This window comes from Misgurnus anguillicaudatus, chromosome 21, assembly GCF_027580225.2.
Source record: "Misgurnus anguillicaudatus chromosome 21, ASM2758022v2, whole genome shotgun sequence".
Taxonomy (NCBI): Eukaryota; Metazoa; Chordata; class Actinopteri; order Cypriniformes; family Cobitidae; genus Misgurnus; species Misgurnus anguillicaudatus.
This window is the reverse complement of record NC_073357.2, coordinates 43,045,750-43,062,464: the sequence shown is the minus strand read 5'-3', so window position 1 is coordinate 43,062,464 and position 16,715 is coordinate 43,045,750. Positions and strand designations below refer to the sequence as shown.

At 36.9% G+C, this 16,715-nt stretch overlaps 1 long non-coding RNA gene across 8 annotated transcripts; it reads right to left on the bottom strand.

Moving 5' to 3' along the window:
- Positions 1-220: 220 nt before the first annotated feature.
- On the bottom strand, positions 221-7,112 carry LOC141352957 (uncharacterized). Of its 8 annotated transcripts, none has more exons than XR_012360010.1 (9): positions 6,921-7,112; positions 5,367-5,881; positions 5,202-5,286; positions 4,925-5,057; positions 3,898-4,812; positions 3,702-3,805; positions 3,367-3,469; positions 2,169-2,332; positions 221-1,650 (listed from the first exon to the last, which is right to left on the bottom strand). It is a non-coding gene; the product is annotated as an uncharacterized lncRNA (long non-coding RNA). The 8 variants fall into 8 exon arrangements; XR_012360013.1 differs by having other exon boundaries at positions 4,925-5,053; XR_012360011.1 differs by having other exon boundaries at positions 4,925-5,001.
- Between the last annotated feature and the right edge of the window lie 9,603 nt (positions 7,113-16,715).

Sequence of the window (16,715 nt, the reverse complement as noted above, 5' to 3'; positions counted from 1 at the left end):
TTAGGGGCTGGCTATTTATTTCTATCCATCCATTGCTTATCCGTTTGGCTGGGCTACGCGGTGTATATGCTACACCCTCAAGTCGGACTGGTCACCATCACTGATTTACTAATAGAAACAACACTCCAGAGAAATTTTAGGGTCTAATTATCCTATTGTATTCTTTGGGTTAAGTTTAGTATGTCTAACTTTTAGGTTTTAATACAGAAAACACAGCAAATAATAAAAATAACTTTATTTACAAAGCATTTTCCCGTGCTGACAAGCATTTAATCAAAGACCAAAAGCATTCACACATACTATATGTAAATATATGTATTTATAGTATACATAACTTAAAAGTTAATCATCTTTGAACTGTCTAGTATTAATACCCTACTATTATCTAGAGCAAAGTTATGCAGCAGTGTAATGAAAAACTTGTATTAATTATAACAACTATGCCATAAATAATACAACACAACTGTATTAACACGTTTTTATTAATATTTACCCTGTATTAAACTATCATATATTTTTAAGGCATAAATAAATAAAGCAGTTTTACATCTCTTTTTCAAAACAGGGAAAAGTAAACAATTTTGCAGGTACATATATGAAACAGTTTAATAGTTACCTCAAGAAAATGGCATTGTAAAACATTTCCTTTCATTGAAAAGGTAACAACAGTATTAACTCATGCATCAAATATGGGTAGGTTATTGATCAGTCATTTATGTAAAGTATTTCATCTAATGACATACAGTTAGTTCACTCCAAAAGTATCCACAATCACTGTGAAAAAAACTTGATACAGTATAAAACTATATAACAATAATAGTAACATATGTAACACAGGCAAAATAGATTTGCACTTTTTTCTACAGTAAATGTCATTATGTTGACAAGATGATATGGGCACAGTTTGGTGAAGTAACCACTGCAAGAGGATTGTGGCATTTGCAAGTTGTAGCAACACAGTTGACTGTAGGAGTAGTCTGTGAAACATCGGAGGTGGAGGGGAAACCTAATAGCTAACCTGCTGCTTGTAAACGGAGATATGGATTATCATACAAAAACTTATTTAACAGTAGTTTCCCATCAATCTATGAGGCTAATGTTGCTTACAGACTGCAGGAAACGGTTGTCTAAAATAAAAGCACTGTATCAGACATCCATTACATTTTCAAATAGTTTTATGTTTTCCATGAAACACACCTGCAGTTCAGTGTGACACACAGTCTAAATGCATACACCAGTTCAGAGTTCCAAATCCAAAATGTCATCTGAACTCTCATAATCCAGCTCTTTGTGGTCCTCCAGTATCTCCTCAGGCTCATCCTCCAGCAGAGAAACAGCATTTGGTCCTAAAGCAGTGTTCTTCACTCCCAATCCCGGAGAGCCGGTGTCCCGCAGAGCCCAGCTCCAACCTTAATCAAACACATGTACCTGTGATTTTCTAGAGATCATGAAGACATTGATTAGCTTTCAGATGTGTTTGATTAAGGTTGGAGCCAAAGTCTGCAGGACACCGGCTCTCCAGGGCCGGGAGCGAAGAACACCGTCCCAAAGCCTGGCTGTAACTTGAGCAAACTTGGAACTTCTCTACATCTGCAAGCCTTTTCTGAAGACGACACAGTAGCCAGCGATGATACACTTCACTTAAACTGCCTAAAAGGAAAAAATTGAAGGGATGCATGAAAATACTTAGAGGTTTTACTTGAGGCTTATTTTGTACATTATGTTAATACTGCTTTCATTATGAAGGTCCAATTATATTCCTAAAGATTTCACATTAGTATTACTAATTACATTATACTATTAGGAAATAAATCTAAATACCTCCATGTACTCCTTTCTAAACTATATACAACAATTGCCATGCTTTCATTGTGTCTTGATTTTCTTTGTTTCTATTCTATGTAAAGAACTACAGATCATTAAGATCCAACCACAAGAAAACTATAACGTAACACTTCAGGATCTAAAAATGAGTGGGGTTTTATTGTCGTATTTGCTATTCAGTGTGTCTAATCATCTAGATTAGCTGTGATTTTTATCACCAAATGACAAAGGAACTTGATTTCAGAATGTGAAACTAACATGTGTCTTGAGACTTTTGTAAACCTTATTTATAGAAACCAATGGCATGTATCATTGCAAGATGGTAATAAAAGTTAACCTCTTACCACTGTTTTTGCCTGAAGACATTTCTGAAATCATTTTCCTGATGTTCCTAGCCAGGCTTCTGAGATAGGTGCGGTGCAGTGGTGTCTCATCTCCCTCATCACAATGATCTTTGCTTCTTGAAGGCGCACTTTTGAAATCTTCTTGGTGAGGGTGTTGCTGGATTCTGAAGTCACACAAATAACAACATCTTAAACACAATTTTGACTGGTATATTCTGAAAAGCAAGCAAACCAAAAGCAGTGCATGTACAGCCCATAATCTGGTGCAGGGTGTAAAATATTTGATTCAGAAAGTCGGCTATGAGAGGTTAAAAAGAAACACTCACACAGTAAAGATTGTCTCCCTTTATCTTTATATCTATATAAGAAACATTTATTTGCTGCTTATGAGCCTTTAAATAATTCTCCTTATATCACATGTGGTGTAAGCCTGCTGAAGACCTAGTTTCAACATCACCCTAATGAAAAATAATGGACTAAATCTTCAGAGTAGCAGTAAAATTAAAATGAATATTGTAATTGTGTCATTCAATAATTTAAAAGTACAGACAAAAAATATTATGTTTGTTCTTTATCTGTTGTTTCTCTCAAAAGCACTTTTGGTGCAAAAGCACATTTGGTGCAATGAGGCACGACGCCAACTGGATGCCCCGTGGGTGTGCATTATTTTCAAATAATTCAAAGGACTGGAGTCAATTATTCCTCTTTTATACCACGGGTCTGTTGAATGCTGCATTCTGATTGGCTGAGAAATGTTCTATGGGTGTTGATTATTTTTCTGTAAACCGCACACCTAATTTTTCAAATGTCTTAAAAATAGGCACCAGAGCAATGTTTGTGGTAACCGTGGTATAAGCGGAATAATTGACTCCGGTCCTTTGAATTATTTGAAAATAATGCACACCTGCGGTGTAACGGCACTCCGCTTCGCGTCGTGCCGCATGACCACCTTGGTGTGCATTATTTTCTTACAATTCAATGGCCCGTCGTCAATTATTCCTTACATACCACAGTTACCACAAACATTGCTCTGGTGCCTATTTTTAAAACATTTGATAAGTTAGGTGTGCAGTTATCAGAAATTAATGCATACCTACAGAACATTTCTCAGCCAATCAGAATACAGCATTCAACATACCCCTGGTATAACTGCAATCAACAAAAATGACTAAATGTTTTAGATGAGTTATCAACATACCAGTGTGATTATAAAGGCTGGCTTTTCGATGAAGACTAAGAAACATTTGTTCAATTCATTTCTGAAGGTTGTGTAGGTCATCACATCTGGTACCTACCAAATCCTAAAGCAAAAAAAATAATATAAGTAAATGATTATGATGTCTTTTAGGCTGTACATGTCCCAAATCAAATTAATGTCTCAAAGTTGTTTACAAGGACACAAGTTTATTGCGATTAAAACAGGACATACCTTTACTTAAATACTTATACATCGCAAAGATTCTCAGTTACAAAATTGATTATCACACTGCAATATTGTAAACCAATTTCAATAATGTCCATAAAATACATTACCATCAGTAGCCTTTTGTCTGACATCTTGTACCCACTGATTCACAATGTTCTCAGGACACCCCAGTTCACTGCTCAAATCTTCCCGTCTCTGAGACTCAGCCTTTCTGAAAGAATGCCATAAAAATATGTTTGTCCTTGCAATCTTTAAAAGTGAGAAAAATCTTTGTGTCTATATAACTCAGTCATAATATAAGACCTTGATGTATCTGCTGGATAATGCTGAAGGCCTTCTTGCTTCCGTTGGTTCCACCCAATAGCATGGACAGTTAGCATGTCATTCCTGGCTATCCTGGTAGGTATAGGTGGATAAGAAAATATTACTCCCCGGCACATTAAGAGCTTTGAGTAGCACTCGGTGTCTGCAAACAACCACCTCAAGGCCCTCTTCATCAAGTTTGCTTACTTTTCTGTTAGTTTCAAATTACATCACACCAACAGGCATCTTTATAATGATTGTAGACAATAAAGGTTTACTTTTAAACTAAGGGTTTTTCAAGATTCATGGAGCATTAAAAAGTTAATCTTCTGCTTTCTCTACTCCAGTCAGGTACACAAACTAGTTGAAAGTCAGGGTGACAAATTGATATGTAATAATGAATGACCAAGCTATTAAACTAGCCACTTTGGGTGCCAGCACACATTCCCATATCCAAATGATTATTTTTGTAAAACGCACACACCTAACCTGCCAAATGTCTTAAAATACCCAAAGCAATGTTTGTGGTAACTGTGGTATAAGCAGAATAATTGACTCCAGTCCTTTAAATTATTTGAAAATAATGCACACCTGCTGCGTAGCAGCCCACTGTCAAATATTCCTTACGTATTATATAAGCTCACAACAGCTGGGATACATTAACTATTTAATAAAGCAAAAATTACACATTTCAAATGATGGATTTAAATCAAAAAGTTTATTTTTCCTTAAAACTACAAGAGTAAAAGAACTTACTCTTTTGACTGACGGAATCTGTAGGTTTTTCTGTTGCCATCTGCACAAAGAGCAAGCATTGTTGGGTGTACATGCCGGGCAGGTGAAGTGCCCTACACTGGATGTTTGCATGATAACAAGTGCAGAAATGTGGAGGTCTCACTGTAGGCAATAAACAGACTGAAAACAGAAGTTCAATAATTTGTGAGAAAGCATTAACAATGGGCACAGTAATATAGCTTAGAAAAAATGAGGCTGACAAATCACAAATAATCTGGTAGAACATGGATACCTGTAGCTGAAGCTTTGTATCTCTTCACTTCTGCTTCTTTTTAGTAGTGGACCTCCTTCAGCATTTTCTCCACCTATCTGACATTAAATGTAGTCCCTTTAATGGCTGTTGCTTTGCCCTTGGGTTCCTCTGCCTTGCTTTAAAGAAAGTGTGCCTTGTATGGTAATACTGAAATACAGTTAACTCTTGAGCAGTTCACACAATTATTGCACTCTAAATTGCACACTTTAGAATTATCACAATACTGCAAGAACACAATCTCAAAAAATATACTCACCTTGATTTGAGCAAGAAGCATGTCTGCTATGAAAATAACACCCTTTGCTCTCCCTCTGTCTTGCTCAGCAGCCATTTCAACAATACTACATTGGTCAGACAAAGAGGCATAGGATAAGTGTTTTGGACAGTGAGAGAGAGAGTAAAATGAATAAAATTACAATACTTGAAAACAGAGAAGCTTGCGAAAGAGTGAGTGAGTGAGTGAGTGACCCTTTTACTGTTTGTACACAATGATGACGTGGCAACGTATGCGCACGCAGTTTGGCAACGGAAGCACGGCAAGAATCAGCAGTGAAGCAACACAGACAGAGAAAGTTAGTTTAAAAAGTTGACTTATCTTCTACACAGTTACCAAATCCGTGTACTATAGTGGAGTGGATAGAAGACGTTAGAAGATGGCCAAATACTAAACATATATTATATTAGTGCAACCAAATGCTACAACCAGACGTTTTGATGTGGGGAAATCGTTTTAATAAACTTTCTGAGTTGCTTACACGTTAGAACCACTGGGAAATAACATCACTTCCGTTGCCAAAATGCGCACGCAGGCTATTTGATCACGTGGGCTGTAAAAGGGTCTATTGAAGTGGCTCTTAAAAGAGCCGTTGGTTTTCTAAGAATAAGTATAAACTGTGGGTGATGTTAACAGGGAAGGGTGGTGGGTACTGACCGGACCTGAGAAAAGAAAACAAAAACATGATTAATTCTCTTACAGCAAAGTCTCCTAGGTTTGTCATATTATATATGCAGAACTGTAAACAAAAAGGTAACAGTTATGCTACCTATAAATAAAGCATAAACTGCATAAATGAACAGTTGATCTGATGAGAAATAATTGAAATAATTATCTTGGTACATGAAGCTTGGTTAGATATGGTTACTGTAGTCAAACTTTTACACACTTTCTTCTGAAAGATTTATTAACAACAATTACAGAACATAACACAATCAATTTTAATCCCTTCTAACGATCAATTGACATAAATGTAACTGCACAAACTAGCCTTATTATATAAATAATATTAAATAATTAAATAAATGTATTCTGCTCACCAAGGCTGCATTTATTTGATATAAAAACACTTATAATGTGAAATATTATTGTAATCTGAATGTAATAATGTGAAATATTATTGTAATCTGAATGTAAGTGCTGCTGACGGTGTCAGCAGCGATCGCTCTCTGTGATCGATTGGTTCCGCCTTGTATGTTTAGATGAGCAGATTTACAATGAACACAATTATTTACTTAAAACGGTTATTTTTTTTCATTTAGAGCTTATTTCATGAACTGTATTCCGCGCGAAATTAATAAAACTACTGGTTTAAAAACGCTAGAACAACTGTTTAGCAACATAATATAATGCAGTCACTGCAGCTTTCTGTGATTAATACATTAGCTGATTATCAAACAGTCATCCAATAATGTTTCTGACCTTAGTAACGTAAAAACCACTATAGATAACTCCATAGTCCACACACGCAAATTAAATGTTATGCTGCACCAACTTTAGGATTTCTTAAATGACCGCACCTGAACAAACAATTATGTCCTAAATATGAGCCAATTGGATTCTGACCAAACGCGTGCACTGACTTGTCGGTTGCCTTAGCGGTGATATTATATTGCTAACTTTGCAACAAAGACTTAACATAAACACAGGATTTACTCAATTTTAGTAACATTAATCACCAAATTTCCAAGAAAGCCTTACCCATGGAGCTCCAGAGAACGCATATCACTGCGTCGCTTCTCTTGTTGAAGTTGTTGGCAATAAGAAATTATCGCCCCCTATTGGTTATCATCCTCATAAATGCGTGTCATTTTCACGCCTTGAGGAGGCAAAGCGTGACATTGACACGCATCCTCTAGTGGACCAGCGTGTCTATTACACGCTTTAGCGTGATACCTCATTATGCCTTGTCAGGTAATCTAAGTGTGTCAGCAATTTGTCAGTTTCTAGACTGTCTGCTTTAGTTGTGTTTGTTTGTTTGGTTGGTTCTCGTAAGCCTCTCACAGATAATTGCATAAAGAGGGTAATACATCCTGACATGGAGCTTGGCAAATCATTATCATGAAGTGGTTTTTCAGATGCTACAAAATTTCCCCATATATGCAAAGGACCGGTGTTGCATTATAGTTAAACCCTAAAGGCTCACACAAAATTACACGTAATCCAGCTGTAGATAACACGTTTAGGGTAACTGTTCAATTTTGCAAAGGGCTTATCTTGTAAAATGATTCCGATAGTAATAATAGACTTAAGAAAATGTGAAAGTATTTGGGGTGTTTACTGGATCAAAGATCAGGGTCAGCAATTGAAAGAGTGTAGCTTCAAAACCCGCAAATAGGAAAACCGCTATCTTACTACCATTACAAAACATATAGGACAATCTACACACTTCTGATGTCTTTAACGGTGAATAAAGTAATTTTGAGGAATCCTTAATAGTATTATAGGGAATTATGTTAGCAGCACAAAACGTCCTGGGTTCAAAACAAGGTAACACACATACTGATAAAAAATGTATACATTGTAATGCACTGTAAGTCATGTTGGATAAAAACATCTGCCAAATGCACAAATGTAAATATAACCTTTACAACATATCATCTCATTTCACCCCAAAAACACACAGATAGGCTACTGTATGCACAAACTAAACAGTTGCTTAGCTCTTGTTTTCATCCAAAGCTTTTTTAATATGCTTGCTACTAGTGTTGTAGTTCTCGAGGCCGGTCTCGGTCTCAAGACCACTTTTTAAAGGTCTTGGTCTCGTCTTGGAATTGACCGCTTCCGCTTTCGGTCTCAGACAAAGAGGACTCTGAATTTTATTTCAAGATCGGTCAAGACGACAACTGATGGCACATCATGAATTTATTTTTTATCACTAATTGTATGCGGTATATTGTATTACTAAAAACATCTGCATTGTGTTAAAGGGGCAATAAGATTTACCCCCATCTAGTTGTGGCATTGTATTTTGCATTCAAACGAACAGTGCTTTCTAGCGCCTCCCCTTTCCAAATGCGTATGCGTGTTGCAACTACAGTAGCCATTATGTAATCACTGATCTCCTTGTCCGTTGCAGCTGGTTCAAGTGTTCTGAATGAAAACGCGTTGTGGAAACACGTTGGTAGGCAAGTGCTTTTTGTCCCTCTCTGCTATTATAGTTTATCAATACGGCAGAACGATATGGAAGCCTCCTTGGACTTACCCGTTCAATGTAAGTAAAGAGGAGAAATTCTAAGCTTACAAAGAAAAGTCAGATCACTGGCAGAGGTCATTTGACACCAATGAGGACATATTTATGAATAAAGACATTGATTTTGATTAATAAAACACTTCAAATTCTACTTATTGCCCCTTTAAGTTGATGGCAAGCCATGGAAAGACAGTTCAGAATAAATGGTTAAGTTGATTTCAGTGTTTGTTCACTTTTATTTGACGTGATTAATCATATGCATATTCCACATTTTATCATAAGTGTTTTAATGCAGTGACTTGCACTGGTATTGGTCTTGACTTGATCTCTGCCTGTCTTGGTCTCGATCCTTTACTGTCTTGGACTTGGTCATGACTTGGTCTCAGTATAGGTGGTCTTGACCACAACACTACTTGCTACAGAGACACACAGGATAAGTGTAATAGAGTAATAAATGCGTAAATGGGAAATACAATATAGTACATGAGTCTTATGGACTATTTTAATAAAACTTATGACACTGACTGGCCATGGTGACAATTTACGTAATGTGTGGAAGACCAAGATCATCTACCTATCTGTCTGACCAAAGAAGAAAGTAACACTTGGATTAGTATGAGTTACAAGAGTAAATAGCGACAAAAATTTACAGTTTATCTTATTGTGTGTGACAACAGGTGTATTTTAACTGGAAACATGGCAAAAACACGGAATAGAAACATTCACAGACATATCATTTGTGCAGCCCAGATACACGAAATTACATATCTACAGTCACGTAATTTTTTATTCTTTTTCATGATACTGTCACGAATTTCCCAGTTTTTTCGTGATCGTATCATAAATTTATGTTTATGTGTCATTGTCACATATTGGTTACTCAACTGTTTTCTCCTATTTTCTTACCATTTTCGCTTCGGTTTAGGGTCAGATTTTCATAAAATTACATCCTTACCCAAACCCAACTCTAACCCTAACGGCAGGCGACAATGGTTTAAATAAAAAAATCTGAAAAATAGTATAAACCAAAACCAAAGCAACAATGGTTTGAAAATAAGAAAAAGCAGTTGAGTAACCAATACGTGACAATGACACATACACAGAAATTCGTGATGCGATCAAGAAAAAACTCGGAAATTTGTGACAGTATTACGAAAAAGAATAAAAAAATATGTGACTATAGGTACATAATTTTGTGAGACTGCATAGCTGATAAAAAATGTATACCTTGTAATGCATGGTTAGTCACATTGGAAAAAAGCATCTGGAAAATGCATAAATGTAAATTTAACCTTTACAACGTGTCACCTCATTTCACCTCAAAAACACAGACATGCATATTCTAAGCAGTTACTAATCTCTTGTTTTTATCCAAAGCTTTTTTAATATGCTTGCTACAGGGACACATGGATAAGTGTAATAGAGTAATAAATGTGTAAATGTGATATACAGTAGGCCTACTGTATAGTACATGAGTCTTATGGACTATTTTAATAAAAATGATGACCCTGACGACCATGGTGACAATTTACGTAATGTGTGGAAGACCAAGATGATCATCTACCTATCTGTCTGACCAAAGAAGAAAGTAACACTTTGTATGAGTTATAGGAGTAAATAGCAACCAAAAAATACAGTATATCTATCATAAGGTACAAAAGTTGTCACTGGGACAGTACCCTTTCAAAAAGGTACACCTTTGTACCCGAAGAGTGCATATTAGTACTTCAAATGTACATATTGGCATATCAAAAATACATATTTGTACCTAAATGGTACATATTAGGACCTTTTTAAAGGGTACTGCCCCAATGACACCTTTGTACCTTTATTTTTGACAGTGTATGGTGCGACAACAGGTGTATTTTAACTGGAAACATGGGGAAAATACTGAATAAAAACTTTATTCTTTAACTTTAAGCATTCAGTTGTATGGGTGGGGTAAAGTGACTTATTTATGGACATCTACCAAGCATTGGTCAGGGAACTGCACTTTTTACTGTGCCGGATATAATACATGTTATCAGTAAAGGTCCTTACTCAGTCTCCCAAATAAATGCTGGATCTGATGGATTTCTATTTTCCTGTACTGCTATTAATATGTGCTTGTGTTTATATTTTAAAACCAGATGATAAATAAGATGAGAAGCTAATGCTAATCCTTTTCACCTCGATTTATCATCTGCTTTTAAATAGAGTGGATTATAAGCATAATGGTTGTGTTCAAGAAATAAAATCTTGATGGTGAAAACACCAGTTTGTCCTGAATTTAGTCAGATTTGTTGACAAGGGCAAAGCAGGGCTCGTCTTCATGGGGTTTGAGCAAACTTTTTTCCTCTTTAAAATCGTGCTTTCCTTCACCACCCTTTCAAGTCACCGTGCCAATTAGTGATAGGCTGTGGCTCTTTCCTGGGGTTTTCTGTGTGGATCTGACACGGCCTGCCACTCACTGTGAGTAAACATAAAACAGATACTTTAGAGAAGAGGCAGTGCTCTGTGCCTGTTTCATTCTGTCATCCAATAGCTCTGTCAAATTTCCTTTACCTTTAAGATTTCTTTATGTAGCAGAAAAGAGGAAGAAACGTGAGCTGCAGAGGAGAATGACAGAAAGGCAGATCAAGGGGAGCTGGGAGACCACTCACATTTCTCAAGAGTCATCATTACCACCATCTCTCCTTCAACACAACACAACACAACACACACACCTACTTAACTACAATTTGGCCACAAGCTTTATAGGACTTCAAATAATTGCAGCTTTTTGTCTGTTGCAGACAGACTTCTATTAGACAGCCAACAGGCAAAACATGGCGGAGTATAAGACAGTAGTTCAGTTTATAACAAATTTTATTTAGAGGTTTAGAGAAATCCTAATTCACAACTTGATTTACAAAAACAATGTACAAATATCTTAAAACAAATAATGGGTTATCTTATAATTACATTCCATTAAACGTTAAACTACTGAACCATCTAAAATACTATGTTTTCTTCATAATCTACAATGTGACAAAATATCTTAACCCTATTAATAATAATGGTGTATTTCAAATCTTTAGACAGTATTGTGGTCAGTCCTCATTTACAACAGGATGTTGGGTATTTTATTATTCAACAGAGCATTTACTATACATCTGAATACAGAAACACATCCATCATCTGATTTGCAGATATATTGCTGTCATGTTTCCATAACAACACTGGTCTTTAATATCTAATCACACATTGAAGGCTTTGAGATTCTGACAAACACAAGACATCACATCTGTGTCCAACTGAAATTTCATCAGCATGTAATAGGGTATGTTCAATAACCATTGGTTTTGCTCAGTCATTCATGTTGACACAATCATCAATATGTAAAAAAGTGTAGCTTTGCAATTTATCATTCATAAGTAATGACAATGTGAATCAAGGTTGATGCAATCCGTGAAATCCTACCAGTCTTGCTCTTTCTCTTTATGGCTGAAGCACATTTTCGCACAGACATTTTGTGCTCTGTGGTGTTCAAGGGTAATGCGTGGAATTATTCAATAGTCACTGTGGGTATGAAAACAATACCATTTTCCAGGCTGTGACAGTGGCGTTGTCTTGCAGTGATTGGGTTTAAGGAAGACTTCAGGGTGGAAACAACTAAACCGCTCTAATTTTCCCCTGACCTTTAATTAAATCATGTCACACAAGTGTTCTGTCTGTGTGTGCATATATGTGTGTGAGTTTGTCTGTGTTCTGCAGGAGACTTTGAGGGTCTTGATGGCCTATTTAGTGTCCAGCAGGGATAACCTTGAAATGAGCTCAATCGGGACTCGGGGCAAACAAGTGCTTGATATAATTTTTAAAGACAGCAGGGAGGTTGGTCATTATCTGAATCGATGGTGACACTTAAGAGTGAGTGAGAAAACAATGCTTCATCACTCACCTCTGTGATCTTGAGCTGTAACATCACTTCTGTGTGACTGAATATCACACTTGTCCTTTTGTCTATGTGAACATGTTGCTGAAAGTAATTTGTATCATTTGTCACATTCAGAGATGTTTGATATATTAAAAGTCGATCCCTCAGCTTTCCTCTGAATATCTTTGATTTGATTCCCAGATGGCAGTTTTATTTATTTATACTACACAGTTTCTATATAAATAACACAATACAAATTCCATACAAATATGCATATGTAATAATAACATATATGAGATTATATTTGCAAATAATTAAACCAAATGCATGTTAATCTTGTTTAAACTCATCTAGGCTTAAAGGGACATTCCACTTTTTTGAAAATATGCTCATTTTCTAGCTCCCCTAGAGTTAAACATTTGATTCTTACCATTTTGAAATCCATTCAGCTGATCTCCGGGTCTGGCGCTAGCACTTTTAGCATAGCTTAGCACAATCTATTGAATCTGATTAGACCATTAGCATTGTGCTAAAAAATAACTAAATAGTTTTTATATTTTTCCTATTTTGTGATATTACGCAGTGCCTTAAAAATAGTCCCCTTGGTTACTTTCAATAGCAGGGGACTATTTTCGGGCAGTGTCTAATATCACTACGCCTGCTGCACACATGTTACGGTAGCAAAGTCCTTGATTATTACGCCAGAATGAGAGTATAGTTCCTATATCTGCCTAGAAAATCGCAACTTTTATTTTTCGTCTGTCTTAGTACATGATGTAACTTCAGAAGAGTCAAGTTTCAAATAGGAAAAACATCCAAACTCCTTGGTTATTTCTAGTGCGATGCCAATGGTCCAATCAGACCCAATGAACTATGCCAAGCTATGCTAAAAGTGCCACAGCCAGACCCGGAGATCAGCCGAATGGATTCCAAAACAGTAAGAATCAAATGTGTAACTCTAGGGGAGCTGAAAAATTAGCATATTTTTTAAAAAAGTGGAATGTCTCTTTAAAGCCAAATGAACTATATGAGCTAATATCAAATCAAAAAAATGTATCTATAAGGGGTGGAACGGTACACAAAAGTCCCGGTTCGGTTCGTACCTCGGTTCAGGGGCCACGGTTCGATTCACTTTCGGTACAATGGAGGGAAAAGCAAAACAAAAATGAAGAAGGCATTTTTTTTAGTACTTAAGATAATCTTAAAAACATAGGTGTCCTTATCAGTGTTATTTTGAGATGTCATGAATATGAACTGAAATGCATTTAACATACTATCTCGTATTTCAAAAATGTATACCACTTTAAGTAATCTTGTACTCATCTTTCATACAAATATGGGTTCAAATGTATTACAAGTGTTACCTAAATACATTTTAAAATTACATTTTGGCCTTATTTCGTATTAATGTACTAAAGAACAAAAAAATAGGCTTGTAGGATGAATTAATAGGCATGTACGACTTCACGAGGCGCTGCAAGAAACGACAAGTGGATGACGTCAGAGTAAAGCGAGAGCGATTTGAAATCAGCCTCCTCCGCAAGATTTCTCGCGGTACTCTGACGCTGATGGCGCTGCGTAAAGTTGAGAACACTTTAAAAAAGCAGCTTAACTCGACAGAACTGCGCCTCGTCCATTAATTGTATATTAGCAGGACAATTTATCTCCTACTTCTCAGCATGAGAAATACAAAGTGTCGCGTGTGAACTGACTGAAATGCATGTGTGTCAAGGTGAATGCGTGAGACTTGAGAGCCCCGATTAGATGTATTTCCAATAACATACCTAACAACTGCTGAACAACGCCGACGCACAGTCCTTATCTTTTCCACCACTCTCTCGCCTGTACTACTGTAACTGACTGGAAAACTGAAGTTTTGCCAAACTTGCGATCTTAAAGAGGCTGGCGGAGCATCTAACTCTTGTGGAACACCACTTGCCATCCTTGCTATCGCTGCTCACTAACTGACTGGACCGGCGTCGACCTGACAAAAAACTGCAGAGTGCCAGAATGTAGACGGGCTCTGATAGAGCGCATACATAGGTGGAGCTCGGCTGCATCGGCGCCAATCAGAACTTAAGAGCTAAAGCGGGGCAACAGATTAGCTGTCCATAAAGAACCCGCGGATCTAACAGTAGTTCCGCATTACATTAATTATTTTGCACGCAAGTTTTTTTTATTTTCATACCGTTTATTCTCCGTTTAAATTCATGCACCGAACCGTGACCCCCCGTACCGATTCGGTTCGAAACGAATACATGTACCGTTCCACCCCTAGTATCTATATGAAGAGCACAAATGCAAGAGGTGCTAAACATAATCTCTGGCTAAATTAGATAATGATATTAGCTCTCTGAACTTATTATACGTTCATCAAATACTTTATCTTCAAATCTGCGTAATCCCAGTCTCATCTCATTAAGAAATACTGATTTGTTGGCAGAATCCATTAAACGCCACATCAATTTCAGCAAAATCCTCTAAGTGCAGGGAAGAAAAATTGAATGAACAACAGCAAGTGCACATCACGGTTAAAGGAGATTTACTGAATATATTAGGATTTTGACCAAATTTGCAACACATTCTCACCCCATGTCGTCAATATTTGACGCACTTGACCATGCGTCAATATGTGATGCGGAGGGTATACCTTTCGCGTCATTTTTTGACGAACTGGGGACTTCAATACTATTACGTCCGTTGCATTCTCTTTCCTATTTTCTTAACATTTTCGCGTCGGTTTAGGGTTAGATTACGCGAAATTAAACAGTTGTCACCTGGCGTTGGGGTTAGAGTTAGGTATGACAGTTGTCACCTGGCGTTGGGGTTAGAGTTAGGTTTGGGTAGGGATGTCATTATGTAAATCTAACCCTAAACCGACGCGAAAATGGTAAGAAAATAGGAAAGAGAATGCAACGGACGTAATAGTATTGAAGTCCCCAGTTCGTCAAAAAATGACGCGAAAGGTATACCCTCCGCGTCACATATTGACGCATGGTCAAGTGCGTCAAATATTGACGACATGGGGTGAGAATGGGTTGAAATTTGTGAGCCTTTAACCTTTATTCAGAAAGGACAATAAGGAGTGACTGTAGACTGCAGTTGAGTTTTGCATGAGGGTTTTGCAGCAAAAGACACAATAACTACTGACTGATAACCTTTACATTGCCATTAAAGTGAAAAAACTGAACCTAAACACGCACAAAAAGGGAAAAGTTGGATAAACAAATAACTTCAATTGGTAACATCTACATTTTTTATTTAATTACATTTTTTAGGTGATACAAATTGAAGTATTTTTTTAGGTTGACTCAACTTTTACAGTGTATGAGCCTGATAAAAAAAACAACTTGACTCATTTTAATGCAGAAAAATTATTTTTACAGTGCATGTAATAACTGGGATAATGTACATACAGCTGTGTGTTATCACAAATAAATCCCTTCAGTGTGATACAAGATATACCCTATCATTCTGCCTTGCTGCCATATATCTTACTTATTGTATGTGAACAAAGATGATAAAACCACAGACAGCAGTAAAAATATGTTTTCAGTGGATTATGGATGGCTAGAACATCACATTTAGCATTTGATTGGCGGGTATCTTGAATTTCAGTTGTATAAAAATACTCTCATAAAAGTATAAAGGAAGACCATCAATGCTGAGAAATGACAGCCTGTCCCGCACTTTTCATCAGCTAGCACATTCAGAGCACAACAGCATTATATGCTAGACATATAAACATTATTTTACTCTCTCTCTCTCTCTCTCTCTCTCTCTCTCTCTCTCTCTCTCTCTCTCTCTCTCTTTTAAACCGAACTATGATGTGACAAAATGTTTCTCAGCTGTGCAGCACTGTCATTTTCACACTCTGTTGTTTTGCTTAAGTACGCCAAATGATTTTGTCTAAATTAAATCAAGTCTTTTGTTTTCAAAAGATGATGTAGAAATACAATAACAAAGGTGGTTAAACTCCCCTTTGTGCTTTTCTGTATTGAATATTTCATTTTCACAGTTGTGTTTCTTTCTCTCTCTCTCTCTCTCTCTCTCTCTCTCTCTCTCTCTCTCTCTCTCTCTCTCTCTCTCTCTCTCTCTCTCTCTCTCTCTCTAGAAAACTAAAGACAACAAGGCAAAGCTATTAGTTTCATGTTTACCCTGTTCCATAAGTGTATATTTGGCCTTGTCATATTGGAACATCTATCATACATTATGTGCAGGCCACTTCCTGGAGCGATCGTGAGCCATTCGCATGACGTGGCTGGATGTGAACAAGTGGCTTCTATGACCCATGCATCGTGGAAGCATACATATCTGTACAGAGTTAAGCACTCAAGGCCCTGACTGCCATCCAGATGGCCTGGTCCCAGCTGAACTCACTGACACTGACTATTATTCTCCTCCTTCA